The 18,729-nt window shown below is 35.6% G+C and overlaps 1 long non-coding RNA gene across 1 annotated transcript; it reads right to left on the bottom strand.

The window, feature by feature from the left end:
* Positions 1 to 741: 741 nt before the first annotated feature.
* LOC131513700 (uncharacterized) lies at positions 742 to 17,378 on the bottom strand. Its single transcript, XR_009262724.1, has 3 exons — positions 17,151 to 17,378; positions 3,151 to 3,310; positions 742 to 2,388 (listed from the first exon to the last, which is right to left on the bottom strand). It is a non-coding gene; the product is annotated as an uncharacterized LOC131513700 (long non-coding RNA).
* Between the last annotated feature and the right edge of the window lie 1,351 nt (positions 17,379 to 18,729).

Raw genomic sequence — 18,729 nt, 5'->3', positions numbered from 1 at the left:
TAAGCTACCCGACACTCAGGACGGGACTAAGGAAAAGTAGAGATGTGTTTTATCCCACAAAAGGTAACAAAATTTATGCAGTAATGGAAACAATATTTGGAGTTTAAGGGAAGTGTGTGTGTGTATGCTCTTGTGTACGTGTGCACAAGTTTGTCGTTGAATGTTTTTAAAGCAAGAATTCTAGTAGAAAGGGTATCTAACTACCGTCATTCTTTTATGTGGCTTCTTCCCTATTCATGTAATTCTAATTTATCAATCCTGCTGAGAAGCTTAAAGAGCAAGGTTTAGTTTCTTCCTGAATATAATTTTCATTTTTACTGTTTAATCCAATATGAATTTTTATTAGACTTGCTGAATTTTAACACTAGTTTCTTTGCAATATCCTAATGAATTTTTGTCACTGTGGGGCACTTTATATTGCTATCAGATTAGTAGGGGGAGCACATGTTAGTTATTAGACTTCCTATAAATAATGTATATTCACTTACGTGGTACCAGTCCATACTGAAAATTGTTTCTTAAGGAACATAGAAGTTACCAAGTTAAAGAGTAAGAGAAATCAAGTTGACAAAGAGAGAACGTGCTGAATTTTCGAGGCTAGGTTAAGAATGTCTGCTAAATGTCAATATTCACTCCTGGTGACGATTTCTATTACACTTTGATATATAAATACTGAACTTTATATTCAAAAGCTAGTCAGTTGGAGAGGATTTTATGAAAGCTGTAGTAGAAAGACACTTGGCCAAGCTGCCCAACAACTTAATTCTCTGGGTTTTATTTTATATAAATCAACTAAATGTGGCAAAAATGACAAAGCCCAATGCTGGTTAGAGTTAGAGATTTCTCACTGAGCATCAGCAAGGTATAAATTATAACTTTATGATGGGAAATTAGTCAAAATAAAGGTAATATCATAAAAAAATTATAAAGTCCTTAAATACAGCAATTCTGCCTCTACTAACAAGCATTTCTTTGCTTAACCCAAGGAAATAATTAAAAACATGATGAAGCATTAGATACAAAGACGAATGTCAATTATGGCAAAAGAATTAAATGACAAAAGAATTAAAATTCTTCCATTGTGACTTTTGTTGAGATCAAGGCACTCCACCACCAGGAGGGCCACCTGGATACACAAGGTCTGAGGAAGGAGCAGGCAGGGTGGGAGTCTATGGAAGGACATTTGGGCCCTGTCGCATAGCCCTTTGCTCAACTGGAGTTTTTTATTTTGTCTTTGTTGTTGGAAAACATAGGTTAAGTCACTTGTTATTTGGAAAACTATAGGAAAAGGTCACCGCAGTAACTGGTACTAATGGAAATTTATTTCTATAATTTCTTTTGCAGGATTTTGAGTATTTTCAAGATTATGAATAGTAACTTATTTGTGCGTGTTCAAAATGTGTGAAGAAATCATTTTACCAAATCATTTTACTACAAATGTCAAGTATAAAGATGCATAAAATCGGAAAGCTTATGTAATGTGCTCTTGAATAACTAGCAAATAATTTTCCTCCTGGAGAAAAGTTAGGAATGAACCTAAAAGATTGCACAGAAATCTGATACATATGCCGTTTTTCTCAAGCCATTGAAAGCTGAATGGTTGTAAACTCAGGGTCATCTGTCTGATAGTAAGCTATGTACATTTTTTGCCTGGAGTTGTGCAATGAGGAAAGCCCTCCACCGACATCTGTTTTGAAGAATCTGTAGCTATTCATTTATTTCATTATCCTTTTAGCAAAACCAGAGCATTTCAGAGCTATTCAAGTCACGGCTTTCAATACATTACCAAGCCATGATTTAAGCTCTGCTACAAGCCCATATATTTGAGGGGGGAGAAAAAAACCAATGGGGAAATCATTGGCTCGGGTCCTCCAGTTGAGATCATGGTTAGAGGTGTGACAGTTGCCAGAAACCTCGGAAAAACATCACATATTCTCACATCACTCCACCCTTCACCACAAGAAAAAATAAGGCAATATGAGGCTAATATCTTTCCACCTTTCCCAAAAGTCAGGGCGTTAACGGCCACTCTGTGTGGACTAGATTGTTAAGTTTTGTGTCCGAATGCACAAAGAAACGGCATAGGTCACAGGTGAGATACAACATCCTGCAATCCACTGTAAAAATCGATTTTTCACGTGGCATTCTCCTTGTACTAAGGTTGACCGTTATTAAACACAAAAATATCCTGACATGTAACTGCCAAGATACTTACAACCATATCCTTGAGGAAACTGGAGTGCATGATTTCTCTCGAGGTCAAAACTTGAAGTAGAATTAAATATAAAGTCTCTTGCTCCAAGATAATTTAGTTTGTTGCCCTAATTTACTGTGCTGGTTTAACATTTGAATAGACTTTGGAAAATATTCTTCTTCTTCTTCTTCTGACTGATTTGGAAGACAGAGGTAGAGAATCAGATTAAACATTACAACCATTGCTTTAAAATACACTCCCGTTCTGCTCTGATGATATCTAATTATTTTATTATTTCTAATAACATAAAAAGTACCCATAAACCACTTCCCAAACCAGTGGCCAAAATTGTTTGATTATTTGTTTGTTTGTTTGTTTATATTTTTAGGAGCTAATATCTTAAAAGTAAAATACAGCTAACCAGTGACCTCTCACAATGTGTAACTCTCACACTCTCTCTACAGGGGTAAATAAATATCATCCCAAATATATACTTGTCCTTTTCTTGCTTTCACTTTTTGAGCAGCTTTATTGAGATATAATTGATACAAAATAAACTGCAAATGTGTTTTTCCAGCTTTACTGAGATGTAATTGGCATAAAACATTGTATAAGTTTACGGTGTACAACATGATTTCACATATGTATATATTGGTATACACAATGTAACACAATAAGATTATTTCACATCCATCACTTCCCATAGTTATAATTTTTTTCTTGTATTGAGAGCTTTTAGGATCTACTCTCTTAGCAACTTCCAAATAAACGGTGTACTGATGTCTGTGCACCAATGTGTTTGGTCTGTGATCCATCTTGATATACCTTTTCTATGATGTGAAGTACAGACCAAGATTCATTATTAAATTGGGTATCCAGTTGTTCTGGCACCATTTAGAAAAGCTTATTCTTTCTCCCCTGAATTAAATTTGAAATTTGGTCAAAAATCAACTCACCGTATACATTTGGATTCATTTCTGGAACTCTCCATTCTATTCTATTGGTTTATTTGTCTATCCCAGTGACAAAACTACGTCTTCGTGATTGGTCTAGTTTTGTAGTCAGACTTGAAATCAGAAAGTCGTTTTGATTCCATTAACATCTTTGCATTTCCACCTGAAACATATAATCAGCCTGTTATTTCCAAAAACAGCCCTGCCAATGCTTTCAATTGGATTGCCCTAACCTATAGAGATCTATTCAGAAGAATTTACAACTTACCACTCTTGAATTCTCCTGCCCACGAACACAGTGCTCCATTTATTTAACTCCATTTATTTACCTCTTTTCGTAAGAGTTTTAAACTTTCTTTTTAAGAAAAACGTTATTGAAGTGTGGTTGACGTACAATATTATAGTAGTTTCAGGTGCATAACGTACTGACTCAACAATTCCTATGTGTTGCCCAGTTGTTCACCATGATAAGTGTACTTACCATCTGTTACCATACAGTGTTATTACAATATTACTAACTTTATTCCTTATGCTGTACTTTTCATCGCCAGTACGTATTGAATTTATAACTGGAAGCTCGTGCATCTTAATTCCCTTCACCTGTTGCGCCATCACCTTGCTCCACACCTCCCGTTTGGCAACCCCTAGTTTGCTCTCTGTATTTATGAGTCTGTTTCTGTGTTTATTTTGTGTTGTCTTGTTTTGATTTTTAGATTTCACTTAGGAGTGAAATCATATGGCATTGGTCTTTCTCTATCTGGTTTATTTTACTTAATAACCTCTAGATCCATCTATGTTGCCACAAATGGCAAGATTTCATTCTATTTTATAGGCAAGTAATATATTCCATCGTGTATGTGTACAGCTACATCTATGTCTATATCTATCTATCTATATATCTCACATTTTCCTTATCCATTTGTCTACCAATGGACACTTAGATTGCTGCCACGTCATGGCTATTGTAAATAATGCTGCAATGAACATAGAGGTGCATCTATCTTTTCAAATTAGTGTTTTTGTTTCTTTTGCGTAAATACTCAGTAGTGGAATTACTGGGTCACTTTTAATTTTTTGAGGGTTAGCTTTTAAACTTTCTTAACAATGTTTTGTAACTTTCACACTTTGTTTCCAGACTTCTTCCAAAGTATTTAATATTTTTGTTGTTATTTTAAATGGTGTTTTTTATTCAACTTCCAATTTATTGTTATTACTCTTCTTGATCTTAGGGAGAAAGCATTTAGTATTTCTCTGTTATAGATGATGTTAGCTGCAGGGTTTTCATAGATACCTTTTATCAGGTTGGAAACGCTCCCTTATATTTCTAGTTTTCAGAGAGTTTTTATCCAGTGTGGATATTAAATTTTGTAACATGGGTTGTTGTTTTGTTTTTGTTTTTTTCTTGCATCTATTGCAAAGACCAGATGGATTTTTTTGAGTCTGTTAATACAGTGAATTATATTGACTTATTGTCCACATGTTAGATCAACCCCATATTTCTGAGATAAACCCCACTTGATGTTACTGTATTATCCTCTCTCTTTGTATCTAATTCCATTTGCAAAAATTTTGTTAAGAGTGGATACTATAGTTTTCTCATGACATCTCTCATTTTGCTAATATTATTTCTTCTTTAAATACTTGGTAAAACACAATGTTGGATCGATTTGGGCTTGGAATTTTCTGTGGGAAGGTTTAGCCACATATGCAATTTATCTAATAGATCCAGGGCTATTCAGATTATCTGATTCATCTTGAATGCGCTTTGGTTGTTTGTGTCTTTCAAGATATGTGTTCATTTCCTCCAAATTGTCATGTTTATTTCCATTAAATTATTCAGAATATTCCCTTATTTTAATATTTTTAGAATCTATAGCAATATCAGTTTTCTCATTCCTGATATTGGTAATTTTTATCTTTTTTCCCTGATAAATCTGGCTAGAAATTTACCATTTTTATTTATTTTCTACAATAGCTTTTGTTTTCTCTTTTTTTTTCTATTTCTCTTTTATTGGTTTTATTGATTTTTTGCTATCACTTCTGTTTAGGTTCAATTTGCTTCTATTTTTCTATTTATGGAAGCTGGAAACTTAGGTAATTGTCTTGACACCTTTTTTTTTCTAACATAGGCATTTTGTGCTATAAAATTCCCCTTTAATATTGCCTTAGTGGTATTCAACGTGTTTTGATATGTTGTGTTTTCATTTTCATTCAGTTCAAAGTACTTTTAGCTTTTCATATCTTCTTCGGCTCATGACTTATTTAGAGCCATATTCTTCAGTTTCCAGTTATTTAGGGAATGTTTCAGTATCTTTTTGTTATTTATTTCTGATACTATTCCATTGTCTTTGGAGAAAATACTTTGTATGACTTGAATCATGTTAGATATTTTGAGATTTGTTTTGTGACCCAGAATATTATCTTTAAGATAAATATTCAGTGTTCATTTGAAAATAATGTGCACTTTTTGTAGTTAGGTAGAATATTCTATAATAATCTATAATCTATTGAAATTTCTGATCATATTTTCAGATGTGTCTATTTCTTCTTGCATTTCCATCAGCTTTTGCTTTATATATTTTGAAGGTTTATTATTAGCTTTATAAGCATTTAGAATTTTTATGCCTTCCTTTTTTAAAAATTTAAAAAAATTTTTTTCAATGTTTATTTATTTTTGAGACAGAGAGAGACAGAGCGTGAGCAGGGGAGGGGCAGAGAGAGAAGGAGACAGAGAATCAGAAGCAGGCTCCAGGCTCTGAGCTGTCAGTACAGAGCCTGACATGGGTTTCAAACTCACAGACCACGAGATCATGACCTGAGCTGAAGTCGGTCACTCAACCAACTGGGCCACCCCGGCGCCCCCCTTTTTTTAATGTTTATTTATTTTTGAGAGACAGACAGACAGAGAGAGAGAGCACGAGGGAGGAAAAGCAGAGATAGGGGGAGAGACAGAATCCGAAGCAAGCTCCAGACTGTGAGCTGTCAGCACAAAGCCTGAAGCAGGGCTCAAACCCATAAGCCAGGAGATCATGACCTGAGTTAAAGTTGGATGCTTAACTGACTGAGCCACCCAGGTGCCCCTAGAATTTTTGTCTTCTTGATGAACTGACCCCTTGATCTTTAAGAAATAAACTTCTTTGATAATATTCTTTTTTTTTATGAAATCCACTTTGTTTGACATTGATGTAGCCCTTCCAGCTTTCTTTGATTAAAATTAGGATGGCGTATATTTTTTCATTTTTAAACATTAACTCATTTGTCTTTAATTTAAACTGTGCTTCTTATACGCACCATGTGTTGGGGTCACTAAATTATCTAATCTGACAATATCTTCCTTCTAAATGGGATAATCATACCATTTGTTTTTTATTTAATTTGAATACAATGGTTTTTAATTAAACTTTTTATTTTGAGGTATTGTAGAGTTACATTCACTTATAAGAAATAATATAGGGAAATACTCATGCCCTTTACTAAATTTCCTCCAGCAGAATCACCTTGCAAAATTATGACTTAATATCACAAACAAGATATGATACCAGTATACTTAATATACACAACATTTCCATCAGCACAAAGAAGTTCCTTCCTACCTTTTACAGCCCCAACCACTTTCCTTCCACCTCTTCCTTAACCACCGTCAATCACTTACCTAACTGTTCTTTTCTCTAATTCCATAATTTCAAGATTGTTGTATAAATTCAACTGCATGCTATCTTTTGGGACTGGCTTTTTTTTGCAACCCAATTATTTGGAAATTCATCTATGCCATTGTCTCAATCAATAGTCCATTCATTATTACTGTTTCATGATAGTCCATAGCAGAGCTGTAGTACAGTTTGTGTAACTATTCACTCATCGAGGACATCTGGTTTATTTCCAGTTACTAATAAAGAGTGGCTTCCAGACAGCAATGAGGGATCCAGTTTCTATGCACCTCTGTTCGCAGTTGATGTCGTGACTATGTTTTATTTTAGCTAGTGTGATATTTGTGTAGGGAGAGCTCACTGTGGTTTTAATTTGCATTTCCCGAATAAGTAATGATGTTGAACATCTTATCGTGTGTTTATTTGTCACCTGTACGTCTTTTTTTTTAGTTGTGTCTTTTCAAATCTTTTCGATTTGATTTGATTTGATGGTGAAATCACTATTAGTTTCTTTTGCCAAGAGTCTATTTGGATTGTCTTATTTTACAATTGAGTTTTAGGAGATCTTTATATATTGTAGCTAGCGGTGTCAACATTCACATAATTTGAAAATATCTCTTCTCACTCTGTTCCCTTCATTTTGATCTTCTTCATGGTCTTCTTTGCAGAGAAAAAAAATTTTCAATTGTAATGAGTTCCAGTTGATCTTTTTTTTTTCTCTTTTATGGATCGTGCTTTTTATGTCAAGTCTAAGAATTCCTTGCCTAACCCAAGATCCTGAAGATTATCTCCTGTATTTTTTTTGAAAAGTTTTGTAGTTTTACATATTACATTTACTTCTATATCCATTTTGAGCTAATCTTTGTAAGGTGTCATTTTTTGCCTGTGAATGTACAACTGCTCTAGCACCATTTATTAAAAAGACAATATATCCTCCAATGAATTACTTTTGTCTCTTTGTGACATATTTGTGGACATATTTGTTGGACATATTTGTGTGAATTTCATGGGTTTTCTATTCAGTTCTATTTATCCATGTAGAGATCCTTCTGCCAATATTATGCTACCTTTACAAGTATGTGTACATAACAAGTCATAAAGTTGAATAGACTGGTTCCTCCCACTGGTTCTTCTGTTTCAAAATTATTTTAACCATTTTAATTCCTTTGCCTTTTCATATAAATTTTAGAATAACATTGTTTATATGTATAAAATATCATGTTGATATTTGACAGAAATTATGTTAAATCTGTATATTGACTTGAGAGCGATTAACATCTTTACTATGTTGAGACCTTTAATCCATGAACGTAGTACATCTCTCTACATCTTCAAACTCTTTCAGAAATGTTTGGGGCGCCTGGGTGGCGCAGTCGGTTAAGCGTCCGACTTCAGCCAGGTCACGATCTCACGGTCTGTGAGTTCGAGCCCCACGTCAGGCTCTGGGCTGATGGCTCAGAGCCTGGAGCCTGTTTCCGATTCTGTGTCTCCCTCTCTCTCTGTCCCTCCCCCGTTCATGCTCTGTCTCTCTCTGTCCCAAAAAATAAAATAAACGTTGAAAAAAAAAATTTTTTAAAAAAAGAAATGTTTGTAATTTTTAGCATGCAGGTCCTGCATATATTTTATTAGATGTGCAACTAAATGTTGCATTGTTGAGTGATTATATATGGTACTGTATTATTAATTTTGGTGTCCATGTGGTTATTCTTAGTGCTATAGAAATACAATTGATTTATGTATAGAAATACAGTAGACGACGGGGCGCCTGGGTGGCGCAGTCGGTTAAGCGGCCGACTTCAGCCAGGTCACGATCTCGCGGTCCGTGAGTTCGAGCCCCGCGTCGGGCTCTGTGCTGACAGCTCGGAGCCTGGAGCCTGTTTCGGATTCTGTGTCTCCCTCTCTCTCTGCCCCTCCCCCGTTCATGCTTTGTCTCTCTCTGTCCCAAAAATAAATAAAAAACGTTGAAAAAAAAAAATTTAAATAAAAAAAAAAAAAAAAAAAAAGAAATACAGTAGACGATCTATCTTAGTACATCTTCTATGAACACTTGAAAATAAACTGTATTCTGCAGTTGTTTGGAGAAATGTCTGTAAATTTTGATTAGATAAAGTTAGATGATGGCATTATTGATTTCTTCTATATCTTTGCAGAATTTCTGTCTGGATGCACAAGAGGGAGAAGTGCTGAAAAATCTGACTATATTTATGAACTTGGCTATTATTTTATTTCTATCAGTCAGTTTTTGCCTTACATATTCTGCAACTGTGGCTGCATGCACATTAAACATTTCTATATGCTTTTTAGTGGTTTGTTTATTTATCATAGTATAATGTCTCACTTTGTCTCCAGTGAACTTCTGTGCTCTGAACTTTACCTTATATTAATATGAATACTCCTCCTTTCCTTTGACTAGTGTCTGCCTGATGTATCTTTTTCCATTCTTTTACTTTCAAACCACCTATGTCATTATATTTTAGGTGAGCCTTTTGCAAATAGCATATAGTTGGCTCATGTTTTTTATTCCATCCTGCCAATGTTGGTCTATGTATTGATGTATCTAGGTCATTTACATGTAATGTAATTATTGATATGTCAGGGCTTAAGTCTGCCATTTTATTTTTACTTTTCTTTTCTCTTTATTTTCTCTATTTTTTTGTTTCTCTGTTTCTTTGTTTCTGCCTTATTATCAGTTACTTGAACATTGTTTAGAGTTCTACTTTGATTTATTTATAGTGTTTTTCAATATATATGTCCACATACCTATTTTTAGTGGTGGGCTATGGGTGTTAAGTTACATGTACGTAACCTATCCTCATCTACTTGTACAATCACTTTACCAGCTTGAGTGAAGGTAGTAACCTTGCTTTCCTTCTTGTCCCTTTACGATTTTCTTAAATATTTTCACTACATATGGTTAGAATTATATCAGACAGTGTTATATGTGCTTAACTTGTAAACCATAATTTTTGGATTACTTGAGAATGAGAACATATTGCATTTATACATAGTTTTACTCTTCTTGTTGCCACTTCTTCTTTCCTGTTGTTACGAAATTCCTTTTTAATCATTACTTTCTGTTTAGAAAACTTCATTTAGTCATTATTTTTAGGGTTCAGATGCTGTTGACGAATTCACTTATTTTTATTCACCTGAGAATATTTTACTTTCTGCCTTATTCTTAAAGAATATTTGCATCAGATAAAGGGATGTTGGTTGACAGATTTTTCTTTTAGCATTTCAAAACCATTGTGTCACTTTCTTCCGGACTCCATTGTTTTCTGATGAATAATCTTCCTGAATTCTAATTGTTTTCCCTCATTGGTAAAGCTTTCCATTTTCAATATTTTTTTTTTGTCTTTAGCTTTCAGATGTTTGATTATGATGTGCTTTGATGCGCAATTCTTTAGATTTTCTTTTGGGATTCCTTAAGCTTCTTGAATTTCTAAGTTTATGTATTTTGCTACATTTGAGACATTTTCAACCATTATTACCTGTAGTATTTTTTAATCCCCACCTCCCTACCCTAGACACCACCCATCTTTCTCCTGTCCTTTTGGGACTCTGATGACACAAATGTTAGATTTTGTTGTTGTTGTAATATTCTCACAAGTCCTTGAGGCTCTGTCTTTTGTTTATTTGGTTTTTGGTCATAAAAAAATTCTCACCGTTGTTTAGATGGGTAATCTCTATTGTTGTATTTTTCAGTTTACAGATTCCTTCTTCTCTCCTCTCTATTCTGCTAGTGATCTACTGAGTTTTTCATTTTGATTTTCACATTTTTCTGTTCTAAAATTTCCATTTGGTTCTTCTTTATATCCTAATTTCTGTGCTAAGACTTTTATTTCCATTTGTTTTAGGAGTTGAAGTACATTAGAGGGGCTGCTTCAAAATATCAGATAATTCCAACAATCTCTTATTTCAATGCTGACATCTATTGTTTCTTTTCAATCCACTCGAGATCTTGCAGGTTCTTAGTATGAGAAGTGATTTTCAATCAAAACCTAGATATTTATGTGTAATTTAATGATGCTCTGAATGTGATTTAAACCTGCTATTGTAGCTGGTTTCCTCTAACACTGTTCCAGCAGGGGATCGGAGGTTATCACCTTGTTTCTGCCATTTGAGGATAGGATTCCAGGTTCTCAACTCAGCCTCTATTGACATCTGAGAAATGGAAGTTCCTTCTTATCGTTGAGTGAGAATGGGAGTCACAGCTTCCCACTAGACTCCCTTGATGCTACTTTAGCTGGGAGGAATAGCAGTGCCTGGTTATTACTCCCACTCTCACGTGGTCTCTACTGATACCACATAAGAATTAGCCTTGTTACTGCTGGGTGTTGGGCAAATCCTGACACTCTCTTAGGCCTCCCCTGACAGAAAGCCAGCAGGAAAGGTGAAATACTTCATACTTACAGGTAGCGGTAAGAGTTCAAGCTTCCATGTGTTCTCTACTGTCACCTGAAGGAGGGGGCAAGTCCCAGCTCCTCACTGGCACTTCTCTAACACTACACTGGCAGCAGTGTTGGAGTGCTGCCCCATCACAGCCAACGCGGATGGAAGTCTAGATGCCCCACTCAACTTCGCTGGTGTCGGTAGGGAAGGGGCCATATTTTTCCGTCGTGTTTGATTGGAATAGAGCAGTTATCGTCTCAAAGTTTTCTGTCTTAATCAACTGCCCATTTTCTGGTGCTTTGATGAGAGACTGTGAGCTTCTGAGGGGTTTACATTTCTGCATGCAATGACATTTCAAGATTGCCAGCTCCTTCGGTTCCAAGTCTGGCACATAGAAGGCCAAAATAAAATAAATAAATTTAAAAAATATATAAAAACAGGAAACTCAGATGATGTCAGTCTTCATATCTTGAGGGCCCCATCTGGTTTTCTTACTTCCCACTTTCTAGAGTCCTCGTATATTTGTTCTAAATACAACGTCCAGAGTTTTTAGTTGTACTTAGTGAGAGGACTAAGAAAAAGTACCCTAATCCATTTTCCAGGGAGCAAAAGTCCTAGGTCCACTTATTTTTAAGGTTATTATTCATATATTTGGGTTAAAATCTGCCATCTACATTTTTTTTCATATCCCATGTGTCCTTTGTTCTTTTTTCTCTTGTCTGCCTCCTTTTGAATTAACTGTGTATATTTTATGATTCTCATTAAGTTGCTTTTTAAAAATCTTATTAATTATAATTTTTCTTAGGTCATTTTAGTGCATACCTTACAGTAACCTAACCTATTGTCTAACTTCAAGTGATAATATAATATTTTAAAAATACTTTAAGAACTTTACAATAATATACTTCCATTTCTCCCTTTCTAATCTTTGGGCTAGTGTTTTCACATAATTTAATACTCTGTATGTCATAAATCTGACAGTAGAGTTCATTATTTTTCCTTTAAACAGTCATTTACCTTTTAATGAATTTTATATGTCACGTGTTCAAAAAGCATGTGAAATTCGGTCATAATATTTGCTTTAGTGTCCTGGTCTATTAATCAGTGTCATTTCTGGGTCAATTTCAGTTGGTTGGGGATTTTTGTTTTTTGGTTTTGTGTGTGTTTTCCTACATCTTTACATGTCCTTAATTAGATATCAGACATTTTGGATTTTGCATTACTGAGTGCAGTATAGATTCACATTTTACAAATATTATTGAGTTTGTTTAGAGACATGCTTAAGTTATTTGTAAATAGTTTGATCTTTTTGGGTTTTGTTTTTAAGTGTTGCTAACTGTTCACAGAGCTCCATTTCCTAACATTTATTTTTCTCCATTAGTGAGGCAAGAGGCTTCAGGGTGTTAGAACTAATGACCCCTGAGTTATAAGATTTTCCATTCTGGCAGGTTTGGCACTTTGTCCTCTAATTCTTTCAGTTAAGTGTTTTTCTGAGCTTGGGTAGTTTTCTCACATGCATGTTATGATCAGTTCTTGACGGAATACTCAAAGGAGATCCCTGGAATTCTCTCTCTGGGCATCTCTCTTCTCTACTGTGTTCTGCTCTATGACATTGAGACTTCTTGGCTTCAGTATACTCCCACATCCACCTGTTCAACTCAGGGAAATGCCTAGGCTCTGAGTTTTTCCTTTGTACACCACGACTTAGAAACTGAGAGGGCTTTAAGGACAATTGTAGTGCTCACTTTGTTTTCTATCTCTGATACTCAACATTTTAATGTCATTATAACACTGTGATATCTTATTTGTATTTGTTATTGTTGCTGTTTTTTTTGGACAGAAGGTGAATCTATTGTTTGTTTCTCCATCTTGACTTAAAATTTCTTGATTTCCTTTTATATGTTTTCTCTTTTAAATAATGTCCTCACATATGCCTAAAGAGTATATATAACCATGTTAGAAGTTTTGTGTTTTTTTTTAATTTATTTTGAGAAAGGGAGCAAGTGTGAGCAGGGGAGGGACAGAAAGAGAAGAGAAGAAGAAAGGAAGAAGAGAAGGAAGGAAGAGAGAGAATCTCAAGCAGGGGCTCAACATCATGAACTGTGAGATTATGAATTTAGCCCAAATCAAGAGTCAGTCGCTTAAAGGACTGAGCTACCCAGGCATCCCTAGAAGTTGATTTTTAACTTTATAAGAAGTATCCTATTGTAAATATTTTCACACTCTTATTTTTCACTTAATTTCATATTGCTAAAACTAATTTATGTCATTGAATTTTATGTGTTTTGACTATGGCATAATACTCCATTGTTTTAATATTTTTAGCTGATTCATATACATTTCTTTTGATTGACATTTGGTGTTTGTGAGGGATAATCTTAGGGATTACCCAGGTTTACACCAATGGGTTAACAAGGCATAAAGAATTACAAAGCCATAAAATGCTCACACCCGAGTTTGGGTAAACCAGATTGGCACCCCAAGAATAGGGTGGTGCAAAGGCACCCTGAGAATAGGGAGGCACAAATGTGCCAGGAATAGGGAGGTGCAAAGGCACCCCAAAATAAATAGGGGGTGCAGAGTCCCCAGAATCGAGAGGGAGGGGCAAACGCCTAAAACAGGAATGGTGCAAAGGCCCCCAATACACAGGTATATGAAATAAACAATATTAGAAATTCAGGGAGGAAGACCCCCAATTTAGTACTATGGCAGAAAAGCTGCTTTCACAGGAGGATAGGGACAAGTTAGGTACATTGGTGAATTGGACTATGGACCGCTGCACTGCAGGCAAAGCAGCCCAGAGTGGAGATGGTTAACAAAAGAAAAGGTGCCTTGTTAATTTCCCCATCTGTCTCATCCCCTAAACTAGCTAAGGTAAAACAGAGGTGCTGCCTCATGTCCACTGTAAACAACCTTCCTCCTGACTGCCGGCACCCAGATTTTGTTTTGTATTAACCCAAATCCCAAACACTGTATATCTTCAAGACCCCCTTTCCCTTACATCCACAAGTTAATGTTCACAGATTCATTGTCCCTTTGTGCACATCCATCAGCATGTTTGTAAGTCTTGTGATCCTAATAAAAACAGGGCAAGGACCCTTATTCAGGGGTCTTGCCTTTTCCCAGACATTAGCCATCTCTCTTTCAATCCTGAGTCCCTTTTTTTTGCTAGACAAGAGAGAACTTTAGACCCAGAGTCTACGACAGGTATTTATTTCTATTTTGAGAATTACTTTTCTGAAATGTTTATAAATATTTCCTGCTATGCATATGCAAGATGTTCTTTTATACGTATGCCTAAAAATTAAAGTGCCCGTGGAGTACATGCGTCTTTAGATGTGGGAGATAATGTCAGTCACATTCCAAAGTGAGTGCAAAGCTTTACACTTCCAATAGCAAGTGTAAGAGATCTCATGGACACACATCTCCAGCATTTTGTGTTGTCACACTTTTTAATTTTTAGCAAATGAAATGGCATTTCATTTTGGTTTTGATTTACATTTCACTGACTTATAGAAGGATCAACCTACTAAACATATTTTCTATTCTTTATTTCTCAAATTATTTTTGTTTTTAAATGTCTCAGTATATTTTATTATTTTATTTATACAAGTGTTTCATAACTCTTGTTAGATTCTTAGATATTTGTTATCCTTGGATGCTACTGTAAGTATATCTTTTTATTTTCATCATGTTTCATTCGTGTGTTCCTAGTGTTTATACTCTGTTTTTTCTATTAAATATATTTTCTTCAATTTTTATATAAATTTTACACCCATCTGCATTGTACATGAAGTTTTCAACTTTCTTTTATGCATTTCCCTTACTTGACTCTTGGTTTTCCAATAATTGCAATTATTTGAACATAACTTTTAGTACCTCAGAAGATCTTTTGCAAACATAGTTCTTGGCCTCTAAGTGCTCAGCTATTTGCTAGAAAGTGAAAAAAATAACTTCTGTGGTAATATTGCCTTTAATGGCTGTCAATTCTTCAAAATATCTGTTTCATCATACTAAATATAACTTAGTGGTATACATGCATCTTGGATACAAGGAAGAGTGCTTTCTTATGCATGTAGTAAACCTCCCATATCTGATAATTCAGTTTTTCTCTGAGCAGAAATATATTGGTGTTGAATACTGTTAGTTTGGCCTAGGAAGCCCACCATAATGAAGATTTCTGTAACCAGAAAAATAATGAAGTCATTGAGTAGTGACTAAGTCACCAATAGCTATTGGGTCAAGGAAGTAGATGCGGGGCATGCACAGAGACACGTCTTTAATCATGCATTTATTTTTAATTCATATACTCATTCTATTCCATGAAGATTGATTGAGTTCCTCTTGTTTGCCCAGAAGTGTGACAGAATGTGAAGTATATGAAAGACGCCCAAGTCTTGCTCTCCTACCGGTGCCACTAAGTTTATGACTGGGCTTCATAGCAGATTCAACAGAGATTACCTTGTGTTCTTTAATCAGTGAGAGACATATTTAACATAGAAATTCAAAATTTTTTAAAGAATAATACATATTATGAGTGTGGCAGTAATACAGATTTTTAAAACTGAAGGTGATTTGAAACTATCTCACCCAACTCCTTTATTTTATTGGTTGTATGACTTGATAAAATTCAGATGGTCCAAAAAAAATAGTCTTGACAGTTAGGCTGCCTGGGTACAATCTGAGACTTCATCCTTCATTTTCAGTAGTTCCTTAGACAATGGATTTAATTGTCAGTTACATCTCTAAGCCTCAATGTCCTTTTCTACAAAATAGGGATATAATTTTAGTAGGACTGAGTAAGTGGAATGCATCACAGGACCTAAGACATAGTAAGCAAGCATCACTTACAAACAATAAACAATAACATGAAGATTTGAACCCACTGACTCATCCTCAAGGGAAGAAACTGATGCTAAATCCCTGGTGTGTATGAGGCAATAATCATAATCTACATAGTGTAAGGTGTGCCAGATTTTATTATTGTTCCCCAATACTTGCTCTCCCTTCTTGTGAGAGAATTATACCTTCCTGAGACCTGGAAGTCGGATGCGGCCATATTACTTGCTTTGGCTTAGGAACCGGACATATACCATTTTCTACCAGAAGCCTTAAGAGTAATTGTCTAAGTTACTCCTTTTCTTTTTCTTTCCCCATAAGGCCAGCATAACCCTGTAAAGGTAGAGCTTATGGCTCCAGAACAAAGAATTTGTGGAGCAGAATCTCAACTAACCCATGACGGATGGATATGTATTGTGGTCGAGGAACGAACTACTGCTGTTATAAACTATTGAATTTTCAGGGTCTCCAGTACCACAGAAATAACCTTTGTTACTACAGAATAATCTAGAAACCTGATCAATGCAGTGAACTACATATGTTCTCTGTGCATTGTCTTGTTACTTATTTCCATGGCAGCAATATGTACAAAACCTGCCAAATCTATAGTTGAATGTTATGCGTTTATTTGGCAATTTTATTTGTAAAGTGTTAATCTTCTTTCTGGATGCAAGGGAAAATATGAATGAGTAAATTTTTTTTTTCAGTTTTCATCCCAGATGTTTGGCAACAAACAGACAGAATAGAATGTTAATGGTTTTGAAATGAAATTAGGCCAGAATGTTAGTTTCATCGGAAAAAACATTGCTTTTTAAAATGGGAAGAATAAGAATTGTATTTCTGATGGTAGCCTCTCATGCATTTATTCAGAAGCTTCTTATTTGTCATCTGGTCTGAGGACAGGTTCATTCAGCTCAGCTCAAGCAAAGTTGCCCGGGCTGTGGACGGATTGGTGACTGCAGGGTGGCCCGCTGACAGTGAAGCTTCTTGTACTCCCGCTTTTAGGTAATTTGGCCTTAAAACTACCTGGGGTATTGTCTGTCGGGGAATTGCCCTCGGCAGGCCCCTGGGAGAAGAACCATTAGGGAAGAAAATAAGGTTCCGCAAGAAATTGCGGGGCCTTACGTTTAGCCCTCGCCATTCCCTATGGAGACTCCTCTTCTTACAGGAAGGATAGCCTCATACGTTTGCCAGCAAATAGGGCCTGTAAAAGAGAGACATATGGATTTGAAAGCCCCACTCCGGCAACTAAGGAGTGTATCTCTGGGCACAGGTGACTTCAACCCCTAGGCCCACCTGGCCCCCCGGAGGCATTCCAGATGATGACTGAACCTAGTCGGTTAAGCTACAGAATGGTTCAGTGGTTCCTATGTGCATTGTCTCTCTGAGAATGTATGAGGCATGGGTTTCTAAGGCTTTTTCAGCCCCTTTCTGGCACCTCGGACGGAGGCAAACACATTGTTCTTCTGGCCTCATGTGGTTAAGAGGTCATGTCCCTGTAACTGTTCCACTTGAGGTGTTGAGAAATGGAGGGCCTTTCACGAGAACAGCAAAGCAAATGCTTTGTAGATTATAGATAAACGCAGATGCATAATGGAATAATGTAAGAAATTAATCTATAATCAAAGGGTATGCGGGAAAGTTAGGGGGAAATCACCATGTTATTTCTTAAAGGTCGTTTATACATAGGAACATTTTCAAAATTAGGTGATGTTAGAAAAACATAGTTGACGTACGCTACAAGGAAATCACTAGCATATATAATGCCGCATTTACTGCAATAAATCAGCCAGTTCAACACATTGCTGTTGTCTGTGTCCATTTTTATTTTAGCTTTTTATTTTAATTTTTTATTTTTTTTTCGTTTTGTTTTATTTTCACTTTTTCGCCGACGCCGTTCATCCTTCGGGAACCCCTGAACCTGCTGGAGCTGGACTCCGGCACAAAGTCAAGTAAATGGGTTAAAAAAAATACTAGTCACATAATAATAGCCAATCAAAATACAGGTTTTGAGGCTTTTAGATCACTGTGTATTATTAAATTCAAAAGAGCATGATGAGTAGATTATTGTGAAAATTCCTTAAAACTAAGAATATTATAAAATCACTTAATAGAAAATAGTGATCATCAGAACCAAATAAATTCCTTCTTATTGTCCAGCAAAAGTAAGCTTTTATAAAACAATATCGTTAGGCTGTCTGCTTTGTTCTATTTTATTTTATTTTTTTGATAATGCATCCGAGGGGGGGATGCAACGGACTAGACAGGGAGAGAACCAATGGGGACTTGAAATGCCATGGTGGAATCATGTTTCTTAAATTTCTGTGTTGTGTTAGGTAGATAGCTATTAAATGCCTCTTATACCTATTTTCATCTCTTCTATATTTAAAAGCATTTTAAAGAGGAGAAATCCAGTAAGTTGAAAAATGGAGAATATCTGTTTGATTTTTGACGTGTGAATTGTGAGTGACAGTGTTGCAGGAGTTGCTTCAGGGAATTGATGAGAGGCAGCCGGACTGGAGACAGGTGGGAAAAGGGCAGAACTGATCAAATGAAGAAACGGTGTGTTAGCGACTTTTTCAAGAAAAGAGATATGGTAGTAAATGGAGAGGATGTGCATTAGCAAAAAGTGGTCATTTGACCTCAGTTTGTAAAAAAGGAAGGATTGGCATGTTTACAGTGGAAAGGAGGACCAGTTGAGAGG

This window comes from Neofelis nebulosa, chromosome 6 (assembly GCF_028018385.1).
Source record: "Neofelis nebulosa isolate mNeoNeb1 chromosome 6, mNeoNeb1.pri, whole genome shotgun sequence".
NCBI classification, from domain to species: Eukaryota; Metazoa; Chordata; class Mammalia; order Carnivora; family Felidae; genus Neofelis; species Neofelis nebulosa.
This window is presented reverse-complemented; position numbering and strand designations above follow the sequence as displayed.